At 34.2% G+C, this 23,674-nt stretch overlaps 1 protein-coding gene and 1 long non-coding RNA gene across 2 annotated transcripts in view; one reads left to right on the forward strand and one right to left on the reverse strand.

Annotated features, from left to right (window-relative positions):
- The window catches only part of LOC145936226 (uncharacterized), a 73,471-nt gene that overhangs the window by 12,188 nt on the left and 37,609 nt on the right, over positions 1–23,674 (forward strand). The gene's annotated exons all lie outside the window — the stretch shown is intronic.
- Positions 20,671–23,674, reverse strand: part of LOC145936221 (protein muscleblind) — a 382,974-nt gene continuing 379,970 nt past the window's right edge. Inside the window, exons 11-12 of the transcript XR_014425345.1 lie at positions 22,324–22,408; positions 20,671–20,810 (exon numbers count right to left, since the gene is read on the reverse strand). The gene's annotated coding sequence lies outside the window, so the exon portion shown is untranslated. The remainder of the gene's footprint in view (positions 20,811–22,323; positions 22,409–23,674) is intronic.

Raw genomic sequence — 23,674 nt, forward strand, 5'->3', positions numbered from 1 at the left:
AGGCTGGTATTCTGATGGTACCATCATAATGTGCAGATATTGTACTGTTCAAATATATAAAAGATTAATTTTTGGCTCGCTTTAAAATATTGAAAATTAAAATGTTTAAACCGCGGACCCCATACGGCGCGGATTCATTTTACGTATAATAGATCAAAAAGTTTGTACGCTGGTATGCTGATGGTACCATCATAATGTGCAGATAATGTACTGTTGAAATATATACAAGATTAATTTTTGGCTCGTTTTAGAACACTGAAAATTAAATTGTTTATACCGCGGACCCCATATGCCGCAAACTTATTTTACGTATAATAGATCAAAAAGTTTGTACGCTGGTATGCTGATGGTACCATCATATTGTGCAGATAATGTACTGTTGAAATATATAAAATAATAATTTTTGGCTCGTTTTAAAATATTGGAAATTAATAATTTTAAACCGCGGGCCACATACGTCGCGGATTCATTTTACTTATAATAGATCAAAAAGTATGTACGCTGGTATGCTGATGGTACCATCATATTGTGCAGATAATGTACTGTTGAAATATATATAAGAATAATTTTTGGCTCGTTTTGAAATATTGAAAATTAGAATTTTTGAACCGCAAACCCCATACGGCGCGGATTCAATTTACGTATATTAGATCAAAAAGTTTGTAGGCTGGTATGCTGATGGTACCATCATATTGTGCAGATAATGTACTGTTGAAATATATATAAGAATAATTTTTGGCTCGTTTTAAAATATTGAAAATTAAAATTTTTACTCCTATAATCTCATACGGCGCACAATTATATTTCGTATATTATACCAGAAAGTTTGTAGGTCGGTATGCTGATGGTACCATCATATTGTGCAGATAATGTACTGTTAAAATATATAAAAGTATAATTTTTGGCTCGTTTTAAAATATTAAAAATTAAAATTTTTTAACCGCAGACCCCATACTGCGCGGATTCAATTTACGTATATTAGATCAAAAAGTTTGTAGGCTGGTATGCTGAAGGTACCATCATATTGTGCAGATAATGTACTGTTGAAATATGTAATAGAATAATTTTTGGCTCGTTTTAAAATATTGAAAATTAAAATTTTTATTCCGATAATCTCATACGTCGCACAATTATATTTCGTATATTATACCAAAAGGTTTGTAGGCTGGTATGCTAATGGTACCATCATATTGTGCAGATAATGTACTGTTAAAATATATAAAAGAATAATTTTTGGCTCGTTTTAAGATATTGGAAATTAAATTTTTTAAACCGCGGATCCCATTACGGCGCACAATTATATTACGTATATTACACCAAAAAGTTTGTAGGCTGGTATGTTAATGGTATTAACATAATGTGCAGACAATGTACAATTAAAATTTATGAAAAATTAATTTTTGGCTTGTTTAAAAATATTGAAAATTAAAATTTTTTTACCGCGGACCCCATACGACGCGGATTCATTTTACGTATATTAAATCAAAAAGGTAGTACGCTGGTATGCTTATAGTACCAAAATAATGTGCAAACAATACACTATTGAAACTTATATATGATTAATTTTTGGCTCGTTTTAAAATATAGAAAATTAAAATTTTTAAGCCGCGGATCCCATACGGCGCACAATTATTATACGTATATTATACCAAAAAGTTTGTAGGCTGGTATGGTGATGGTACCATCATAATGTGCAGGCAATGTACTGTTGAAATATGGAATCAAATAATTTTTGGCGCGTTTTAAAATACTGAAAATTGAAATTTTTAAGCCGCGGATCGCATACGGCGCGGATTAATTTTACGTTTATTAGATTAAAATAGTAGTACGCTAATATGCTTATGGTACCAAAATAATCTGCAAACAATACACTATTGAAATATATATACGATTAATTTTTGGCTCGCTTTAAACAATTGGAAATTAAAATTTTTAAATCGCGGATCTCTTACGGCGCGGATTCATTTTACGTATATTAGATAAAAAAGTTTGTAGGCTGGTATGCTGATGGTACCATCAAAATGTGCAGACAATGTACTGATAAAATATATGAAAGATTAATTTTTGGCTCGCTTTAAAATATTGAAAATTAATGTTTTTAAACCGCGGACCTCATACGGCACACAATTATCAGCTGATTTCTGTCAAAAAATATTAATCGAGTTTAATGTACTATAACATTTTATTTCAAACATATTATTTTATAATAAATGTTAAAGTATTCGACCAAACTAGCAATAGTGCTTTATTTTATAATTTCTATTACATACTATTATTTTAAAATTTAATTAACAAATTAACGCTTTAATCAGCTGATTTCTATCAAAAAATATTAATCAAGTTGAAACAAACTTTATATAAAAATATCATTTTTTTTATATAAAATCGAAGAATAGTGCGCGCATTGCGCGATCTTGTGTGTTGTTCTAGTGATATATAAAGTGCGTGTTATTTTTTATTGTTTTTGACTCGCATTTATGATTTTATGTTAATGATTAAGTGATTGCGCGACGTAACGGCTAACCGTAGTGAGAAATTGTAAACTCGTACTACTTAATCTATCTACATTCTTACTTTGCGCATAATAAAATTATGATATATAAAGTGCGTGTTATTTTTTTATTGTTTTTGACTCGCATTTATGATTTTATGTTAATGATGAAATGATTGCGCGACGAAAAGGCTAAAAGTAGTGAGAAATTGTTGACTCGTACTACTTAATTTCTCTACATTCTTACCTTGCGCATAATAAAATTACGATATATAAAGTGCATATAATTTTTTATTGTTCTTGACTCGCATTTATAATTTTATGTTAATGATTAAATGATTGCGCGACGAAAAGGCTAACCGTACTGAGAAATTGTTGACTCGTACTACTTAATTTCTCTACATTCTTACTTTGCGCATAATAAAATTACGATATATAAAGTGCGAGTTATTATTTTATTATTTTTGACTCGAATTTAATATTTTATGCTCATGGCAGAGTAATTGCGTGACAAAAAGGTTGAATTCTTTTCTTTTCTAAGAAAGATATGTAAAATCGATACTCGCATATATATCAAAGTTTATTGTTGTCGCTTTTCCGCGATGCTTATTGGCTGTCAAGATTCACGTTGTGTGTTATATTCGTAGCATCGAGAGGCTGTTATCGCGAGAATTAGCAGTTTGACAATTTGTTCAAAATAAAATTTAAAAAAATAATAATATTAGTTTTAAATAATATGTTATAATACTTTAAACTCGATTAATATATTTGAAAGTTATCAGCTGATTTCCATCAAAAAATATTAATCGAGTATAAGATATTATAACATATTATTTATAATTTTACAACATTTTACTATTTTAATATTTTAACATATTATTTTAAAATTTAATTACCAAATTAACGCTTTAATCAGTTGATTTCTATGAAAAAATATTAATCGAGTTTAAACAAATTTTATATTATTTTTTAATAAACATAAAACCGAAGAATGGCGCGCGCGTAGCGCGCGCTTGTGTTGTTCTAGTCCCTTTCTAAAAAAAGGCATGTTATTGACATTGTTGTCGCTTTTCTGCAATACTAATTGGCTGTCTCGATTCGCGTTGTGCATTATATTCATAGCATCGAGCAGCTGTCATCGCGAGAGTTAGCAGTATGTTTGACAGTTTGTCCAAAATAAAATAAAATAAAATAAAAAGTATTATAATATATTATATTACTTAAAATATATTATTATTTTAATTATAATAATATATTGTAAATAAAATAATATGTTATAATATATAGTTATAATATATGTATACTTTATCCGCGATTAATATTTTTTGACGCAGAAATCAGCTAATAACTGTCAAAAATATAAATCGAATTTAAAATATTAAAACATATTATTATTTTATTTTATTTTATTTTGGACAAACTGTCAAACTGCTAACCCTCGCAATGACAGCCTCGATGCTATGAATATAATTTACAATGCATATTGAGGCAGCCAATCAACATCACAAAAAAGAGGCAACTTTTAGGCAGCTTGCGAATACAGAATTATGCGCGATTCCATTTTAAAATCAATGGACTATTTTATTCTCAATTTAGCGTCAATATCTCATAAATGATTAATTTAACGCTGCTATATCTTTTCGCGTATATATTACAGATTGTTTCGAAATACACTGTGCACAGAGATGAAAATAAAGTTGAAAAAAAATTTATTTTCCGAAAAATTTGGAAATTGTTTGACGTCTCTTCTTTCAGCGACAAGAAGAATTTTCGCAAAAAAAAGGAACACTCGATCCATTAGCTTAAAATTAAAATTTCACAGTACAGATTATATATATATATAAACTTGCGAGAATTGACTTGACATGCCTTTTTTAAAAAAGGCCTAGAACAACACAAGCTCGCGCAACGCGCGCATTATTCCTCTATCAATTTATTTATGTTAAAAAGAATTATACAGAAATCAGCTGATAACTGTCAAAAAATATTAATCGAGTTTAAAGTCCTATAACATTTTATTTAAAACATATTATTATTTTAATTTTCATAACATAATATTATTTTAAAATTTATTTAGCAAATTAACGCTTTAATCAGCTGATGTATGTCAAAAATATTAATGAAGCGTAAATTGGCTAATTAAAATTTAAAATAATAATAAATTATAAAAATTAAAATAGTAATATGTTGAAAATAATAAATTATAATGCTTTATCTAGGATTAATATTTTTTCACAGTTATCAGCTGATTTCTGCGTCAAAAAATATTAATCGCGGACAAACTATACATATATTATAACATATGATTTTATTTACAACATATTATAATTATAATAATATATTTTAAGTAATATAATATGTTATAATACTTTATCCGCAATTAATATTTTTGACAGAAATCAGCTGATTAAAACGTTAATTTGTTAATTAATTTTAAAATAAGAATATGTAATAAAATTTATAAAATAATATGCTTTAAATAAAATGTTATAGTACTTTAAACTCGATTAAAACATTTTGACATTTATCAGCTGATTTCTGTCAAAAAATATTATTCGAATTTAAAGTATTATAACATATTATTTATAACATTATTATTATTTTAATTTTTATAGCATATTTTTATTTGGGCAAGAACATATGTATTTAGATTAAAAAATTAACTCCAGCACGATTATTTATATATCTCATATTACTTATATGTGTCATATTTAAAAAATTATATTATTAAAGCAAATGAGCTGGGATTATTTCTTACTAAACTGCATAGTAAAATTAATCAAACATATTTAATATTTTATTGTAATAGATATTATTATTGTGATAAATATTAATCAGAGAAATTCTCATAAAATTCTTTCCATATCATATTGTCCCACGATTACCATGATTTTCAGGGTAAATTTTAAGATAAAATCCTCTGTGTTTATTACTTACAAAATATTATAATTTTAATTATAATAATATGTTGTAGATATGTAAATAATATTATACGAGTATGTTATAATATATTCTTTTAATATAAACTTATTTGTCCGCGATTAATATTTTTTGAAAAAAGCAGCTCATAACTGTCAAAAATATTAATCCAATTTAAAATATTTAAAACATATATTATTATTTAATTTAATTTAATTTTGGGTAAACTGTCAAACTGCTGATCCTCGCGATGATTGTCAACAATAATTGCGGGAATCGATTTAACATGTTTTTTTTTAGAAAAGGACTAGAACAACACAAGCGCGCGTTATTCTTCAATTTTATGTTAAAAAGAATGATACAGAAATCAGCTGATATAACTGTCAAAAAATATTAATCGAGTTTAAAAAGTACTATAACATTTTATTTATAACATATCATTATTTTACTTTTTATGTCATAATATTATTTTAAAATTTAATTAACGCTTTATTAGTATTTTTTTACAGAAATCAGCTGATTAAAGCGTTAATTTGTTTGCTAATTAAATTTTAAAATATGAATGTGTTATAAAAATTAAAATAATATGTTTTAAATAATATGTTATAATTTTCCTTAAACTCGATTAATATTTTTGACAGTTATCAGGTGCTTTCTATCAAAAAATATTAATCGCAGATAAGGCATTATAACATATTATTTACAACATATTTCCATTTAAATTTTTATAACCTATTATTTTAAAATTTAATTAGCAAATTAACGATTTATTAGTATTTTTTTATAGAAATTAGCTGATTAAAATGTTAATTTGTTAATTAAATTTTAAAAGAATAATTAGTAATAAAAATTATAAAATAATGTTTTAAATAAAATGTTATAGTATGTTTAAACTCGATTAATATCTTTTGACAGTTATTAACTGATTTCTGTGAAAAAATATTAATCGAATTTAAAGTACTATAACATTTTATTTAAAACATATTATTACTTTATAATTTTTATTACATACTATTATTTTAAAATTTAATTAACAAATTAACGCTTTAGTCAGCTGATTTCTGTCAAAAAATATTAATCAAGTTTAAACAAACTTTATATAAAAATATCATTCTTTTTATATAAAATCGAAGAATGGCGCGCGCGTAGCGCGCGCTTATGTTGTTCTAGTATTTTAAAAATTATATTGCGCTCAATTACGTAATACTATCGAAGTTTCAATTGTTTGCAACTCAGAAATATAATCACCGTTTTTCTTAATGTGTTTTTCATTATCGCTAATTAAGAAATATAAGAACAAAGGGTATTTTGTATATACGATGAGGGAAAATAAAACACACAAATAGTTCAATAAATTTTACATAATATTTATTATTTATAGTGTACTCAGAAATGTCGGGCCTCAACCAGTGGGCCTTCTTCTTTTGACATATTTGATCAATGAACATCACAATGTTAATTTTCCTCTAGTCCGTATAATTACTTCTCTGCTCTATTAAGAGCGACGCGCAATCTGCTCGTGTCGCTGCGATGGAACGCACATTACAAGGATTAGAACGGCCTATCTCTGCATTGTACGAAATACTCCAGTTTCTCTCGTTCGTTGCGCTGAACAGGCCATAAAATCGCGAGGTCAAATTTGCTCGGGAGAACGACGGACAAAGTAGATTGTCACAAGCGGTATTTAATGCAGCGGCCACGTAAAAAGTAGCTCGTAAAGCTCTCAAACGACGTAACGAGCGGATTGCGACGTCGCAAAAAATAGATATGTCCAGCTTCGCGACTCTTGGTTCTCACTCACGATTCAACATGCCAGCATATTCATACAACAAAATATCGAATAACAACTGCATATAAAAAACAAAACGAAAGGAAGAGGTCTATATCTCAGTCGCAACTCTCGTCATAAGTTTTGAATTTCGATCGGCGCGCGTATTCTCGACAATCAATAATGTCCGATAACTATATTAAAACGCAACGTGTTGTATTAGTAAAACATTTTCTTTTCTTTACGTATTGGATAAGTCATCGCCAAATTTACACATTTTTTCTCGCCATCGGAAAACAGTTTCGCTTTATGTTGTCCATTCCGGGCCGACATTCGAGGAGTTCCCAAAAAATGATGGGTCCTTAAAGTAGGGGATGAAGGAAGAGGAGGGCTGGAGAGGGAACGGGGGGAGTGGATTTTGACTTTCCTTTTTTTTTCTCTTTTTATCTCGTATTACAGCAACCAACCACATTCCCACTGTACACGCCTCTTTCTCTGCTCAATTCTTCGTCCTTTCGCGGACAATGCAAAATTAAAATACGCACACATCGCGTCGAGGAGTGAAACGCCCTGATCGGACAAGGATTCGCATTTCGAATTCATCTCTCGATTACGTTGTCGAATTATCTCGTCCGTGACGTTTCCATCTTCGATGCGATAAATTGAAAATTCTCCGCGGGCCAGTCGTTAAAAATTCAAGATTATCAAACTGCAACAATGTCTTTCTTTCTATTATTTCTTTCTGTTGCATTATAGTATTGCTCAATTTTATTTACTTTATTACAGTATAGGAACAACTGACACCAATCTGATTTCAAGTCATCTAATTGCCAAATAAACATTAAATATATATGTTTCAAAATGTGTGCATTTATATCGAAATATAGATATCTCTACTTGCAATAAAAATATATCTTACAAAATTCACACATATATCTATTTAAGAAATATATTCTTTTTTCTTTCTGTTTTCAATCTATTCTACAAGCAGATAATATAAGTTTGTATCTTTATTGCAATTCTTTATTGTCAAACGAAAAGATCAAACTAATGTACTTTCAATTGAAAGTGTAGAATTTGATTTGTTAAGAAAATGTCAATTGTTCCCTTTAACATAAAATAAAGTTTTGTTAGCTACATTAAAAACGTCGGGATCGTAATTTCGGAGTAAATGGCGATTGATTTCGTTATTTACGTTGTCTATATTTTGCTTGCTCTCAAAATTTGTACGAAGCCACGATGCCACAGCTTCGAATCGAAATCTCAACGACTGGTCGGCGGGTGTTTGCTAATAAATGCGGAGGCGGCAGTGGCGCGAGGGTACATTTAAGTTCTCATTATATAGGAATCGAGGGGACCCCCAATATATTCGAAAAACTTGGTAAAAATATCAGTATTATATATATATATTTATATTTATATATGTATGTGTGTGTGTATATATATATATATACCTCGCGCCGCTCTTGCACGCCCGCCCGCTCTTCTGGCCCACCTTAATTAATTCTCTTAAACCTCCAAAAACACACCTCGTTCAACTTAACGCTATACGAAATGATCGTTACGATACGAGATAATATATATATATATAATATATAATATATATATTATATTCTACATTACATTACTATGTTCGAAAAATAATATTACAATATATAGTGTATATGTGTGTGTTATTACGTGTATTATCAGTATTATTTTGTGTTTCTTTCTCTTCTTATTCCTCCTTTCCTTCACGATAGTTTACCACCATTCTCACTTTATCGCTTTTTTTTCTTATTATACGAGCGGTAATTTACGCCTAAAATTTACAATTAGTTATACACAATCTCGACGCTGCTGAGAGGAGGTCTATGACAGTGCGTGAATCAATCTGCATTGCTGAATTTGTTATAAAAAATTATGTGTCGTAATGAAATGGCTCTGACTATATAAAATTGTCGTATAATACTAAACAATGTTAAGCTAGTAGGTCGATAGTACCTTTTCAAAGAAATGTTTTGTTTTTTTCTCCACGCTCGACAAATGTTGAGAAACTAAAGGTATCGTCTTAAAGTGAGATTTTCAGTACAATACGTACGAACAAAAAGTAGTTGAAAAAAAAAAAGAAAATTATCAAGCAAAACATTATCAAGAAATCTGTAAATACTTATATTAAATAGACATACTTATTTCTTAGAGATTGTATTCTGAGATTTTTGTTTTTTTTAACTACAAGACATCATAACAATAAAGATCGAATCGTATCGCTATTAACAAAATCGCCTTCAATTTTCAAGTCATCTTCGTCTCGCAAATCAACCATTCTTAATTATTCTTTTCAAATTGCGGAGATAACAAAAAGTGACTTTGAAAAAGGCAGTCTCTCGCTTATAATCTACCACGGAATGCCCTATGAAATTTATTCTTAGCGATATACGGAATCAGATTGCTCTCAGCAGCGCTCGCAGTTATATTACCAAATCCTTTCAGTGTGTGTATATGTATATTTGTGTGTGTGTGTGTGTGTCTGATGTAAAACCGCTAGGCGCTTCTCTTCTCTCTCTTTCTCTCTCTCCCTCTCTTTCTTCTTTTTTTTTAATTTGAATAACAACCATCTTTTAATTTGTTTCACTAAATATATCACAAACTGCCGGCGGCTAGTGCAGCCCTCGCTATTTTCGCTAAACGCGGCGATCGCCGTTCTATAAAACGCTTCTAATTGTAAGCGTTCTTGCTCGTGTGCTGATACCGATATCGGAAACGAAGCGTTTAGCATAAAAGCGCGAGCTACCACCGGAAAAATATAACGTTAAGGGATTACATGTTAATAGTTACATCACTGTCGGAAGACGCAGTGATCCGAAGGATCGTCAGGATATTACCCTCGCGTCTATACATATCCAGAAAATCCTTCGTCCTCGTCCCCAACGTACGGTTAGTTTAAGTGTCGAACTAGTAATTTTCCGTATATTATGCTGCCACAGAAGATTCTCTTTATATATATTCTTAAAGTGTAAATATCTTTATAAATTCATGACCTTAAATATTTTATGTAATTTTAAACTTTTTTTTTGTTCTTTAATCTCGTGTAGATTCCCGATAGATTTACTTCAATTTAGTCTTCACGCGTTGTTTACCGTTAATTTTTTTTTTTAATGTTTTCTTTTGTTCTCGAAAACTTGTAGTCAAGGGGGGCGACCGTGTATTATTATGTTCAAAGGGAAGGAGGGCATGTGACGACAAGGGGGAGATAGGGGGATTAGAGATCAAGCCATCTTCGTAAGTAAGATATAAAATAAAATACAACATTGAATCGTACTTTTTTTTCCGAGAGGATAAAGGGATCGGGGAACTAATACTGCTAACGCAAAAGGTGTCACACATGACAATTTCGTGGATAACGCTTGACAGGAAAGAAAGTGTTCATAATAAAGAAGAAAATCTCATAAAATTAAGCGCGGAAATGATCGCGGCTACTACGCGCGCATAGTAACATGTGTGCGCACAGCTGCTTCGCTCAGAGACGACTGAGCGCGCGAGCGGGCCGCGCCGGCATATGAATCTCGTGACGTAACGTGACGCAACGCAACGTAACGTGACGTATAGTCACGTGAGCGTCTCAGTTCATCATGGCGTCCCGCGAGGCGCGATCGCGCGTCTGTGCTCCGTAGATCATCGATATCGCCGGTCAGAAAAGCCGCAATGAGTCGAAATAAATCGCACATACAAGCTGAGAAAGTGTGTAGCGCATAGAATACAAATCGAGCAATAGTAATTGTTACCGGCGATTAACAGAAATTGAATTTCGATATCAAAGTACTACACTACTGCTTCATCCTCCATTTGAAGTACATATTTATAATGAAATGTGTAATGAAAAAAGTTTGTGGTAAGTGTATAATTTGTTCCGTTTGGCATAATCAAATTTTTTTCTCACATTATTTCCTCGCTAACGAATTATTGTACGATTACAGAAAAATTTTCGTGTATTTCGCCTTCGAATCTGGAACATATACAACACGAGCCTGACTTCAAACTAACGGAACGATGTCTTGTGATGGCTTTTAAATCGACGGCAGAAACCTCCACCCGATAGGGAAGAAAATTGTCAATGCAGCGAACAGCAAAGGTAATGAAGTATCATTTGTTAAGCAAGCCGATTTTAACTACGCGCGCGTTTTAATAAGAGATATTTTGCTATATACAATACACATGGTTGTCTATAGCGTGGCTTTCAAGATATGCGAATATATATATATTTATTCGAATACAGTAAAACGCGTTATCTGAAACATTGACATTTACGTGTATGTATATTTGTATATTCCGACATATCTGTCCGGATCTATGCATATGTGTGTCTGTGTTTGTTATGCGCGTGTAAGTGGGCTCGAGGGTCTAAGAAGCATCTCGCAAAAGGCGCAAAGCTTACACACAAGCGGGGGAAGAAACACGCTCGACTTGAATCGATTTCAACATGGAGATGACGACTCAGAGATAATGAGAGGGAAGGGGGGGGGGGAGATCTGAGGTCGGATCTCTATTATTTAAATATTGATCCGGACAAAAAGCGAACTCCTGTGCTACTTTCTATAATACGTTATACTTCCAAGTCGTTGATTAAAGTGCAATTACATTGTCTCGCAAGCTGTAAGTAATATGTAGGTATTTTCTCTCTCTTTCTCTCTCTTTCTCTTTCTCTCTATACGTATTAGTGTTTAAAGTTAATCAGTAGAGCAGAAATCTTTCTACGTGATCTGAAATCGTGATAATCCGAGTACTCACTAGAGTACTAGGATGTTGAAAAGAGATAGAGAGAGTGAGAGGAGCAGGCGGGGCGGGGGGAATATTTTGGATACGCTTTTCTTCGATTTCGGACCGAAGGTGCATACGAACATTTCCAAGGCAGGTATTCCCGACTACGGAGAGTCTGTCTCCAGTGAGAAATAGAGTATTTTCCGTGAAGAGCATGTGCCTCCTAAGTAAAGTTCGTCGCGAGAGCTCGAAAGAAGCGTTCCACTTTGTTCGTTTAGTGGTTCATCTTGAATATCCTACTTCATCTAAGTCATTGTATATAATACGTTCGTGTATAATATTACCTAGAGACACTAAGCGTTACTAACGCGAGATTAAATCGTTCCTTCTTTCTCTTTTTCTTTCTTTCTCTCGCATTCTCCTTTGTTTGCGGATAAAGGGACAAGGGGGGAAAAAGCCACAAGGAGAGCATGAAAAGCGGAAATGAAGAAATAACGAAACGGCAGCGCACAAGAATGTCCGCGGGCTGCTCTCGATGATCTCTTATCGCGGCGAATCGCAGGGAGAGACCCAGCAAAGGGCGACCGTATATAGCAACAATGATTAACTATCTACTAAAGCTATTAAGCTTAATGCTTGATACATCGACATGCAATTAGTTTCTCGCTCGGTAAAACTCTCGTCCTAAGGGCTACAATATTTTACCGCTCTCTAGGTGTTAAATAACCTAATTCAAAAATACTATATAGAGTGTCCTCGTTAGCTTAGTCGAAAGGTTAATATCCATCAACATCGAACTACCAATGTCAAGGCTTCTTTATCTAGAAAGTCGCTTAAATGTTTTTTTTTCTCTTTTTCTTTATCTAGACAATTTTCCATTACGTTTGCAAATATAAGTTAATCGCTCTTACACGAGGGGGGTGGGGGGAGGGAGGGGGCATTCCTCTGTCGTTGACAATTATCAAAAACCGCTGCGCGACACGTGGGGCGGGAGATGACACTCGCCGCTGTTCCTCATATCAAAATATGTTTTTCCTTCGCCCTCTTTCTTTTTCCTGTTCGATTTGCATGCCAGCTGGAGGAAAATCGCCCGCATATTCGGGGAAAAAAAGTCTGCATACATACACGTATATACATATACATATACATATAATAGTACTCTGAATAAAAGGAACTCTCTTGAAGAATCGCGTACAGCATCGAGGGAGCGATTGCTCAATCTCGGAATGTGTTTACGTATATACGTATCCACGTATATGCTACACATAGATACGTATATATGAAATAACATCCGGTTTGCTTCTCTCTTGTGTTCCATACAAAAATTCATCTCTCGTTCCTTCCACTATGCCTATCTTTCTTTCTCGCTACTTTTCTTTCCCGAGCCTTTTGCTTACATAACTTCTCGTTGTGTGCGAATTATTACATACCGACAAGGGAAACATTTCGCATACGAAGTCAAGGTGGTTTTGTCTGCAGAGAAATCCAGTAACACTTTTATTGTATCGTATTATTGCAATTCACGACACTCGAATTCAATCAAGGAACCTATCGGCCTTTATTTAAATATCATAGCCAATTTACTGCCGAATAAAAATCAAAAATATATGTTGAAGTATCTTTATATGCATTCTGTTGCACCTACTCTATGCCTAATTTTTTTATAATCTCAAATCTAAAATTAAAGTCTATCGTATCATTGGTTGTCTTATAATTTAAGCGCCATTCAGATTTGATAAATAGATTTGTGAAAAAATAGAGTGAAATATCATTTTAGATACTAAACTTTTAGTTTTCAAATTCACACATTTGCAAAGTTAAAAATTATAATAAATGTATTGCAACATACTTTCGTACTTTCTTCTCATGTGTATTAATAATATTGTAATGTGAAGTTTGCAAAGTTTTAATCATAAATTTAAACATAAATTTATATTGTAATTAAAATTTTCCCGACACATATGCAGATAATGTTTTTATCAATTAATTTATCTTATACAATTCATAATTGCTCTAAATATAGAAAAGAATATGATTATTTTATTTTAATTTAATAATTTCATCTTTAATTAATTTTACGAAATCTTACTCGTGTAGATTGTTTAAGAATGCAGTCTTCCAAGTTTATCTAGAAAAGTATGCTGATATTGTTTGTTCGTTTATTCGGGACAACTAATTATATTAAGTGACGTCAAGTGCTTTATCCGTAAATCTTTCAAATGTCAACTTTAAATAAAACTTTATTTGCATGTTATTTAATATATTTCCTCGTAAATCAGCGATTAATTTTGTTTCTGGCGCGGATAGTTTGTCTATATCTTTGAGTTTTGTGCCTTGCAAATTTATTTAAAAAAATGTTTATCTCAAAATTTTCTTTAAACATTTCATCCGCTATAATTTCGAAAAAATATCCAATTTCTCGATGTGTGATTTATTGTATTTTACTATATGTTGAACTAAAAAGTGTAGAAGAGATAGATAAATAGATTTTCTGTTCCTATTTTTTTTCAATTTTTCTTCCGAATCTCTTGTTTAACAGATAAAGGAATAAAATGCTTGAAAAGCCCATTTTACTTTTTCATTTTGATATTTGCTTTCTAAATATCTCAATTATATTGCTTATAAGACAATTTCCTTTCTTTAATTTGATTTTACAATTTACATTCGGATGTTTAAAGGAAACGTTTCGCTCTTCTTTACCATTTTCCCTGAACATTTCATGACAATCGATTGAATTTACGAACGATATCCCCATAAATCCTGCCGAAACTTCGTGCATGTAATTTCGAACACACAATCGTCGACGGGTAATCCGATTAAGCGGATTAATCGTCGAAACGTAGTGAGCGTTCCCGTTCTCCAATCTCATTCGAATAATCATGACAATCGCGACCTAAGTTGCAAAGAGCGTTGACTGGTTTCTCCGCAGAATAAAAACACCTCACGCATTTCATTATTCTACTTTCCTTCTATTTCTCTTCTTTCTTTACAATTTCTAATTAACCATCTTCCTTTTCTTTCTCGCCCTCCTTCTCATTTCGCATTTCCTTTTCCTGGCAGAGTCAAAAATGCGTAGCGCGCAAGAAGCTAGGTAGGTAGGTACACACGAGCATATCCGGCCAACGCGAACGTTAGAACGCATGAGAATAGATTCCAGTCATTCTGGACGACGCAACATCCCGGGGGGATTTTGTAAAAAAAAGATGTCTTCCGCATCGCACGTAAAATATACTTGAACAAGTATTTTCTCGCAGCATCGTAAAGACTCTCTCAAATTTAATTCTCAACCAGTAAGTCCGCAGAAATATATTTATACTTGATCTAACTCGATAGCAGAACTCCAGTTAAGAATTAACGTCCGGAGATAAAATATGTATGTGGCTGTGACAACTCTCTTTAATCTTCGAGTTTATAATCGCGTTTTCTCATGCGATCCAGCGAGCAATCGTTGGCCATGCGAAGCAGCATTCTGTTTTTAAGCGGCAGCATATACAAATCACCCGCCCGATTTAATGTCGTCGTTCAATAAGGCGATACGTTTTCCCCGTATCGACTTTCTCTCTCGGGAATAAGTCATCCTCCACCCCCGAGAGATTTCATCGACAGGTCGAAGACGAAACGTCTGGCATAAAAACGACGGCAAGAAATTCGCGCGGGCGAGTCTCTTACTTGATTACAAATAATTGTTTTGCTTTGTGATTGCTTGCTGCAGCAGCTAAAACCCTTGACTCAAGTTGGGAAGCTCAAACTCCAGTGGATTCGTCACAACGTTTTCATCGTGTTTTTTTTTGTCATTGTCTTTTTTTGTCGTTTCTTGTTTTTCCTTTTTTTAAGTTTTCGCATTTTTAGAATGACTCTCGCGATATTATATTTGTCCATAAATCGGAGCAGCGTTGCGTTTTTCCTCTTTCGTTTTTGTCCGTTCTTTTTTTTCTTCTTTCTTATTTCTGCATTTGCATAATTATCATTAATTGTAATATTCGTTTACATTGTGTATTTACTAGAGGTTTTGGTATTAAAGGGAAAGACGGGTATAGTACTGTCCGACGTTAATTTTTCGCGCTCTCTCTTTAGATGCGTTGTCTCTGTATGTGACTCTGTTTTGTTTACCTAAAAACTAATTCATCGTTTAGCGATTAGAGAGGAAAATCCGTTCGAAAATAAGCCGAAGGCATCCCGGTCGTTTATCTCGTTTTCGCGAGCGCGTCGGGATCAGGGTGTATCTGAGCTTTAACGAACCGTACCATCGCGAGACGACACGAAAGGAGGAGTTATCGATAACTTCTCGAAGGACTTTGCTCGTCTAAACAGGCTGAGCGGCTGGCAGCGAGTGGGACGAATATCGTATCTGAATATCGTTCCTGCTCTTGGTGTCTTTCCGTACGAAGACGTATAGTAAACGAGGGGGAAAAATCTAGTTCACTGAGATACCAAAGAAGAAGAAATATATCCCGAAGACGAGGAGCGCGGGTCTCTAAGAGAAAGTATCGAGTGTGTTATACTCTAAGTGGAATCACAATTGAAAATATCTCGCTCTCCTCTTCGTGGTGTCATTGAATCACTTAAATGGACATTCATATAGATTATTGTACTTAATTTTATATAATATAACGTATATATATTGTATATCTCTCTTTCTCTTCCTCTATGCGTATCTAATTAAATCTATGTACATACTAAGTATGGGCACGGAGGAACTCGTCCGTATGTCTTTCCCCATTCGTTTCGATGAATTTACATGTACATCCCTCTTGAGTTGCGTTTGTAGCGATATATCGCATAATCGACGGTTGTTGAAGACGGAAAAGTAGATAAAGTAAAAAATTTGAACGTATGAATTGTGTGACATTACGTTACGAATTAAAAGCGACAATATACATATATCAAAGAGGAAACAACGAAAATACGATATTAATATTAAATAATTTCGAACATATGACTAGAATTATATATATAGCGTCGAGAGAGAAGCACGTTAAAAAAAGAAGGAAGAACAAATTTAATTGAAGAAAGTGAACGCTAAAAAATTTAAGCGAGTCGTCGTAATAAAGGAATTACATGTAAGTTATAAAACGGATTATTATAACACGCGCGTATAAAACGCCCTTCCCGTCCGTTCACGAACTTATTTAACGAACAATTTGATAATCGATGACGATCCTAGAATCCTCAGTACTTTTTATTCTGCGTCTAGTGCTAACCGAGTTACTTCTCACGCAATAATACTATTTTATGTACACGAGTAATTTACAAAGTTGAACTTCTCACCAGCTATATTCGCGCCTACTGGCAGCCTCGGATCTTTCCCTTCTAATACCAAAGGTGTATAATCTGTTTTTTTTTTTTCCTTTTGCTTTGATAAGAGTGTCCTTTGATTCTTAAATGCTGTACAGGAACATTTACTTGCTTAACTCTTTAATCACTCGTTTAATATATATATATTTTTATTATTTATTACTTTTTATATCCGTAGGCTTCTCTTATCTCTTCCTTATACTTATTTTTTTGTCGTTAGAGTACTTTGTTTGTTATATCTAAATTTCGTTTAAATAATTATATTATCGTCAAAGTAATTGATTAAACGATTAATGTACTAACTTAAAAAAAAAAAGAATAATATACGATATAACATATAAAATAAAAAAGGGGTGCGTGAAGGATCCTGATCCATCATCATGACTAGTTCAAAAGTGCATTTTTCATTTTCGCAATGTATTTCGGTATGAATATATTCGATAGATCATATCGTGTCGTTGGTCGGGAAAGTTGGTGTAAGCCTCTCCTGGACGGTAAAATGTCTTTCAAATATTTGTATTGCCACGTGTTAGCATATGTGGTGAATTGGAAGTCTTATGCTGATCGCAGACTCGGAAGTTAAGACTCTCTCTCTCTCTCTCTCTCTCTTTCTTTCTCTCCCTCTCCAGAGCAAATTCTCTCAAGTGAGCAATCACTCTTTGAAATATTTTCGACGAGAAAATCGGGTCCGCAAGCGTGTCTTAATATTAATATCTTTTTCGACGTATGTATATATACTTTGTAAAAAAATATTGCTCGGAACATCTGTTCTGGACGCGCGCGAGAATGTATCGTTCAAATTTTAAACTATGAAAAGAGAAATGAGATTCGCAGAGAGACGCGAATATATATGCAAAGTGCACGCATAATCATGGAGCATAACTTGAAGAATAGCTTCGAAGATTGTAATTAAGCGTGCACGAAAGAATTATCATGAAGAATGCATTTAATGACGAAAGACTCGACCGATGGAGGAGGGTCCTTCACACTTGATTGATATACCACGGGAAAATATAATTATATATCGATATTAAAAGATATTAACACAACAATATTTACGAAGACTGAAACAACGTATGTATATAAACTTATTCCCTATCGATCGTGTAAACCTATACACGCGATTTAGGCGGATCGATTTTTTTTTCGTTTGTTTCGAAGAGCAGATATAAAATGATTCCTCTATCTCTTTCGCTTCTCCTATTTTTTTTTCTTTTTTTTTTTTCTTGACGACTCTCACTCGTGCCAAGAATATCTCCTCGCGATCGCTCTCGTTCATACTCCCTCATCAGAAGTCTCTCTCCGTATCCTTAATTATTAAATATAATTTCTTATCGTATGCATATAAATTTGTCATATACATTTGTCGTAGTGTAGTAATTAATTAGTGTTTATATCCGCCTATAGAGAATGTGCGATTTTCGGCGTTTGCCCGTTTTTCTCGCGAACCAAGTAAAGACGATCGTGAAAGTCAACTAGCCGGCGTAAAACACGTCCTAAGGCTTCCTGTTCCTCTCCGCGCGAGAGAATCGACCGCTTCGCCCAGTTTCCGACAATTTCGACGTTCCATTTCCGACCATTACTTCGCATCGCTCGCCTAGATAATCGTCGCCAATCAATCCGCCGATAACTATTATTACGCTCCCCTTCGCGCGAAATTGTTACACCCCCTTTCGCATATGCATACATATACATATACATATCTCTCTTCGTATGTATATACACACACGTGCTTACATTATTATCATAAAAACAAAATATAATTGAGATTTGTTATATACGAGTATAAAAAACTTCGTTATATGCGCGTGCGCTCACCGCGTCTTTATATCATATCTCGTGTAAATTATTTCTTTCTCTCTCTCTCTCTCTCTCTCTCTCTCTCACATCGTCTCGGTGATATTTTATCGTCATTATATTTTTGTATTTTGCATACCTCTCTCTTTCTTTAAGATCGGCATCCTTATTCGTTTTATTGCGATGATTCGCAGCCCCTAGCTAGTCTACTTATGCGATACAATTACGATTTCTCTCGCGCCGGAATCTGGCGCAGACATACAATATTTTTTTTTTCTGAGACGTACAATTCTTTCTCTTCGGATTCTTCCTTACGAACATGCATTGCGTTGCGCGAACGTGCACTGCATGTCACAGAGAATCAAGACACTGCACGCGGCTAGTCCGGAAAAGGAAGAAACTCCTAAGACATACAGAAACGTAGGTTTCTCGAGTAGGCAACGGTAGAAAAACAAAGTCAATCTCGATAGCTCTTATTGTCAAAAATACAGCAATATTTTTATTTCATGATAAAAAAGGGAGAAGAGGTCATACGTCTTATATTTCGTGAAGCAAAATTAATTGTATTCGAAATATCAATACGATAGACGAGAAAACGGAAGTCCAGGATCAAGAATAAAAACTCTCCCTCTGTTTCTTTAATTTATATTTTGCTTTCTCGAGAAAAAACTACCATTCAAGACCGGGAAAGAAATTTGACGTGTATGACTTCGCGGCGTTAACGAGGAAGTAGAAGTTTGAATCAAAATCGCTGAAAATCGCGCGCGGGTCATTCTTCGTTAATTCGGCCGATCGTGAAAAGAATGAATTCCAAGATGTATTTAACGCTTACCTGTCTGTACAAAACGTCGCCGTTGTTCTTTGTCGAGCCTCCGAAAGATAGACTTGGATCCTACATGATACAAATAGGAAAAAGGAAATCGTGGAAGTTGCAAAATGCCATCGCTTTTTTCCGGATTATCTAGAGATATTCTCGATCAGCGTCTCGAAATTCGTCTCTCCTTACACGACCGTCCATAGGAAGCCAAATAGAAATCGAATGAGAAAAAAAGACAACGTTAAGGAAGACTTTAGTCACTAGCTCGCACATATCTGCACAATCATAAGAAATATTTTGATGATTCTCGCGACTGCCACTCGATCTTTCCAGCTTCCACGATGACCTGTATCGAATCTTTCCTCGGTTTCAATTTTTTTGCTCTACAATCTTTCTCTGATAGACAAGAAAAAACTCAGTCCTATACGTTTTCTTCCTTCTCCGCGACATTTTTTCGACTTTCCGCGACAGAAAAATTTCTCGTCTCGACACCCTACCTTCTTCCCCGTCGCTCTATCGTGTGTCTTAACCCGCACTTTCGTGCGTGTGCATTACGAGCGTAAATACGTCGTATATAGAGGAATAGTGTGTTGCGAAGGGGAGTATCGAGACGTGCTGTTGAGAAAGTAAATCGAATCGACGGCGTGAACGACGACGTTCCTCACTCAGCGCGCCTCCGTTTCTTTCCGCTCCCATTGTTCGCCATCGTCTTTACCAACCCTGTAGACGTCACGATCCTCGATGTGCATCGAGATGCATGTTCGCGCAAGCTTTATCGGGTCTCTTCCTCTTCCTCCTCGCAATCCCCGCACCCTGCTGACGCCAGCTAGGGCAACCCTATGGCGAGGCGGACGATGCGATCGCCATCAAAGGTGCCGGTGGCAACGCGACTGGTATGTGGTAATATTTACACTGAGGTCGCATGCACGCGCCCTTCACTGCGTCCCTGCACACCGTTACGCGGTTCTCCATCACCTCCACGTTTCCTGAAAATTTACAGAGAAATCAGATCAGTCGGATTATACATGTATGTTTTGCGCATGACGAAACTCCTGTGTTCCTTCATCATCTAGGGAGACTAGCATCAAATAATGTTCCGATGACGATTAAAATATCCAATTAAACGTATAGAGTGAGTGCATTTTGCTGTGCTCGAGTTGCATAAATTATTTCATCAGACACTCGGTGTACATAAATATAATTTAAACATAAATATTAATCTCCATTGAAGATATAATTTATCTTTGACTCGTCATTAAAAAAACTTGACGCAATATATTAATCAAGTGTATAAGAGCGACGCATAAATATTTTTCAAGTCGACATTAGAGAAATTTATGCAAATTTTCAGCGATATACAAATAACGCTCGTTATTCGCAACGCGTACAATTGACTGTGTAAAAAGGTACATCCGCTAATTATTTCGCGAGGTATAGCGAGAAGCGTTTTCTTCCTCGCGTTGCCGAGTTCGCCTCTCGCTCTCTGCTCATTATCGCGAGTGGAACCTAATTGACGGCGGCTCGACAAAAGAGAGATTCTCGTTACATCTCGGCAAAGATCATTCGCGTGCTGACCGCGAAAAAAAGAAGAGAGCTAACCACGTTGTAACGGCGTGACGTTTTTAATAAACGCCCCGGGGATAATGAAGGCGATCAACACGACGTGGTCGAAATCGACGTCGCAAAACGGAAGTAAAATAAAAAAAAAGCCGGAAGGACAATTGGACTTCCGAACGATGAAACCGCGAATGATTTATTGCTCGTAATTGCGACGCGTCTCGCAAGCACATTCGGATCGGCAAAACCGGGGAAAATCGAACGACGAATGTGTGAAAGACACAAGGCCATAATCGTCGGTGCCTGCTGCCTGCAGGATCAGTTCCGTCATGCAGGAATTTTCAATAGCCGAATTTCTGCCGTCGCTCGTGATACGCTTATTTTATTCGGAGGAACCTCGTTACTTCGTGATACCGATCCGCGATGGATCGAGGAGATATTTGAAAATCGCCGAAGCGTCCCGATGAATATCAATTCGACGAGTCAAGTGTGATTCCCGGATGCTGAGATATTGGCCCGTGCTCTCGCTGCACATTCAGCGTTAAATGTAATCGTGCCATTTCGTAGCATTTTAATTTTTTGTTTTAATATTAATCGGGGGCAAATCATAAAGTTGAAGATGAGCGAAAATATTAAAATGAGAGGAGACTTTATTGCTTTTCCAATAATAAAGATTAATTTTGATGAAACAAATTTGTTTAGTATAGGCGAATAAATGCGACAAACAAAAAGCCAATATATTAAACTCTCTGCTTCAATATAAATTTAAATGGATGATAAAATGCAATAATAAAACTCTCGCGTTTTTGTACCTTGAAATTAAATTGAATCTGTGTATGGAACATTTTTTTTCACGATAATCTCAATCGCTTCACATAAATAAGTAACACTTATTCTGCATTTAGCTGTGCTATAATCGGAGTCTGTGCTCGAATAACTCACCGTCACTGAGATGAATAAACTTGCAGGCGGGACGGTTGCACACTTGTCGATTAAAATCTTGGCACACCGGGAGGGTGTCCAGTAACTGAAAGAAAATGTGCCAGATACTCTTATAGCGGGTGAGATCGGCCAACGATGTATGATTTGTGCGAAAAAAAAGAAAAAAACTTATGATATCGCACACATGCGCTCTCGCAAAGATTCGCTCATACAGATACACGCACAATCATATTTCATGTACCCTTCTCTCTCTTTCTTTCTTTCTCTTTCTCTCTCATTCACTCACAGGATTGCTTGGAAATATATCAATAGCCGATAATTGAATATTTTTCACCTCTGTATCGAAATGGATTTAAAATCGTATGTTACAATAATATTACCCCCCATACATTCCTATACTCGTTAATTAGTTTATCCACGTTGTGTATGCAAAGCAGTTTTGATCGATGAAAAATAAATATCGGTATGCTATCTGATAATTTTTTTCGATTTATACTTTATTGATATTATTGATAATAAAGGTATACAAAAGTGACAATTAAATTAAATATAAATTAAATTAATTGATTCACAAAAAATGTTAGTATCCATTATTTTTTAAAGAGAAATATATAATCTCGATACATATTTACTTGTGTTTCTCCATTTGCTTATTTAAAATCCAATTTATTAATTCAAAATATCGGGCGTCTTGGGACATTTCTAAGCATCCTTATTCTCACTTCACACAGAAATTTTTCGCACAAACATACACTCCAGATTCTTCAGTGTTAGAGCATATCCACGATTCATTACATGCTCTAAAAGATCGGTTCGTATATGGATATTAATTAATTGCTACTGATGTGCGAATAATCAGCGCGACCGGATATAATATTTGAGATGCATGATATCTGAGACAAGTGGCTTTTCAAGCGACACCCCCTTTCTACATCATAATCGATCGATTAAAAAAAAAAAAAAAACGAAGTAAAAAGCGGCCGCTATTGAGTATTCGCACATATACAAATTAAGTGGTAAATTTGCAGTAGAACTTTCGTTTTCAAACAGAGCATTTCCTATTATGGTATGTATATATATTTATCGTGGTGTAAAATATTAAAATTCTGATCGACACACAGAATCTTGCACGACTAAATCGTATTAATTCTATCGAATGGATACATCCGCGATTTGTCGGGATTTGCGAGATTGGCTTGACTCTGGGCGAGAAAACTGAGGGGAATATCGTATTATTTTTATATCACGAGCCGGTTGTGTATGTGTGTGAGACACTTTTGTTATACTAATCTCCGTGATATTTCGGACACAATGTGTGCAAGGAGCGCGCTTAGAAACAAGGATTTTTAAT

The sequence above is a fragment of the Prenolepis imparis genome, unplaced genomic scaffold, assembly GCF_030444845.1.
Source record: "Prenolepis imparis isolate NDT839.2.m4 unplaced genomic scaffold, iyPreImpa1.0 SCAF_5, whole genome shotgun sequence".
Taxonomy (NCBI): Eukaryota; Metazoa; Arthropoda; class Insecta; order Hymenoptera; family Formicidae; genus Prenolepis; species Prenolepis imparis.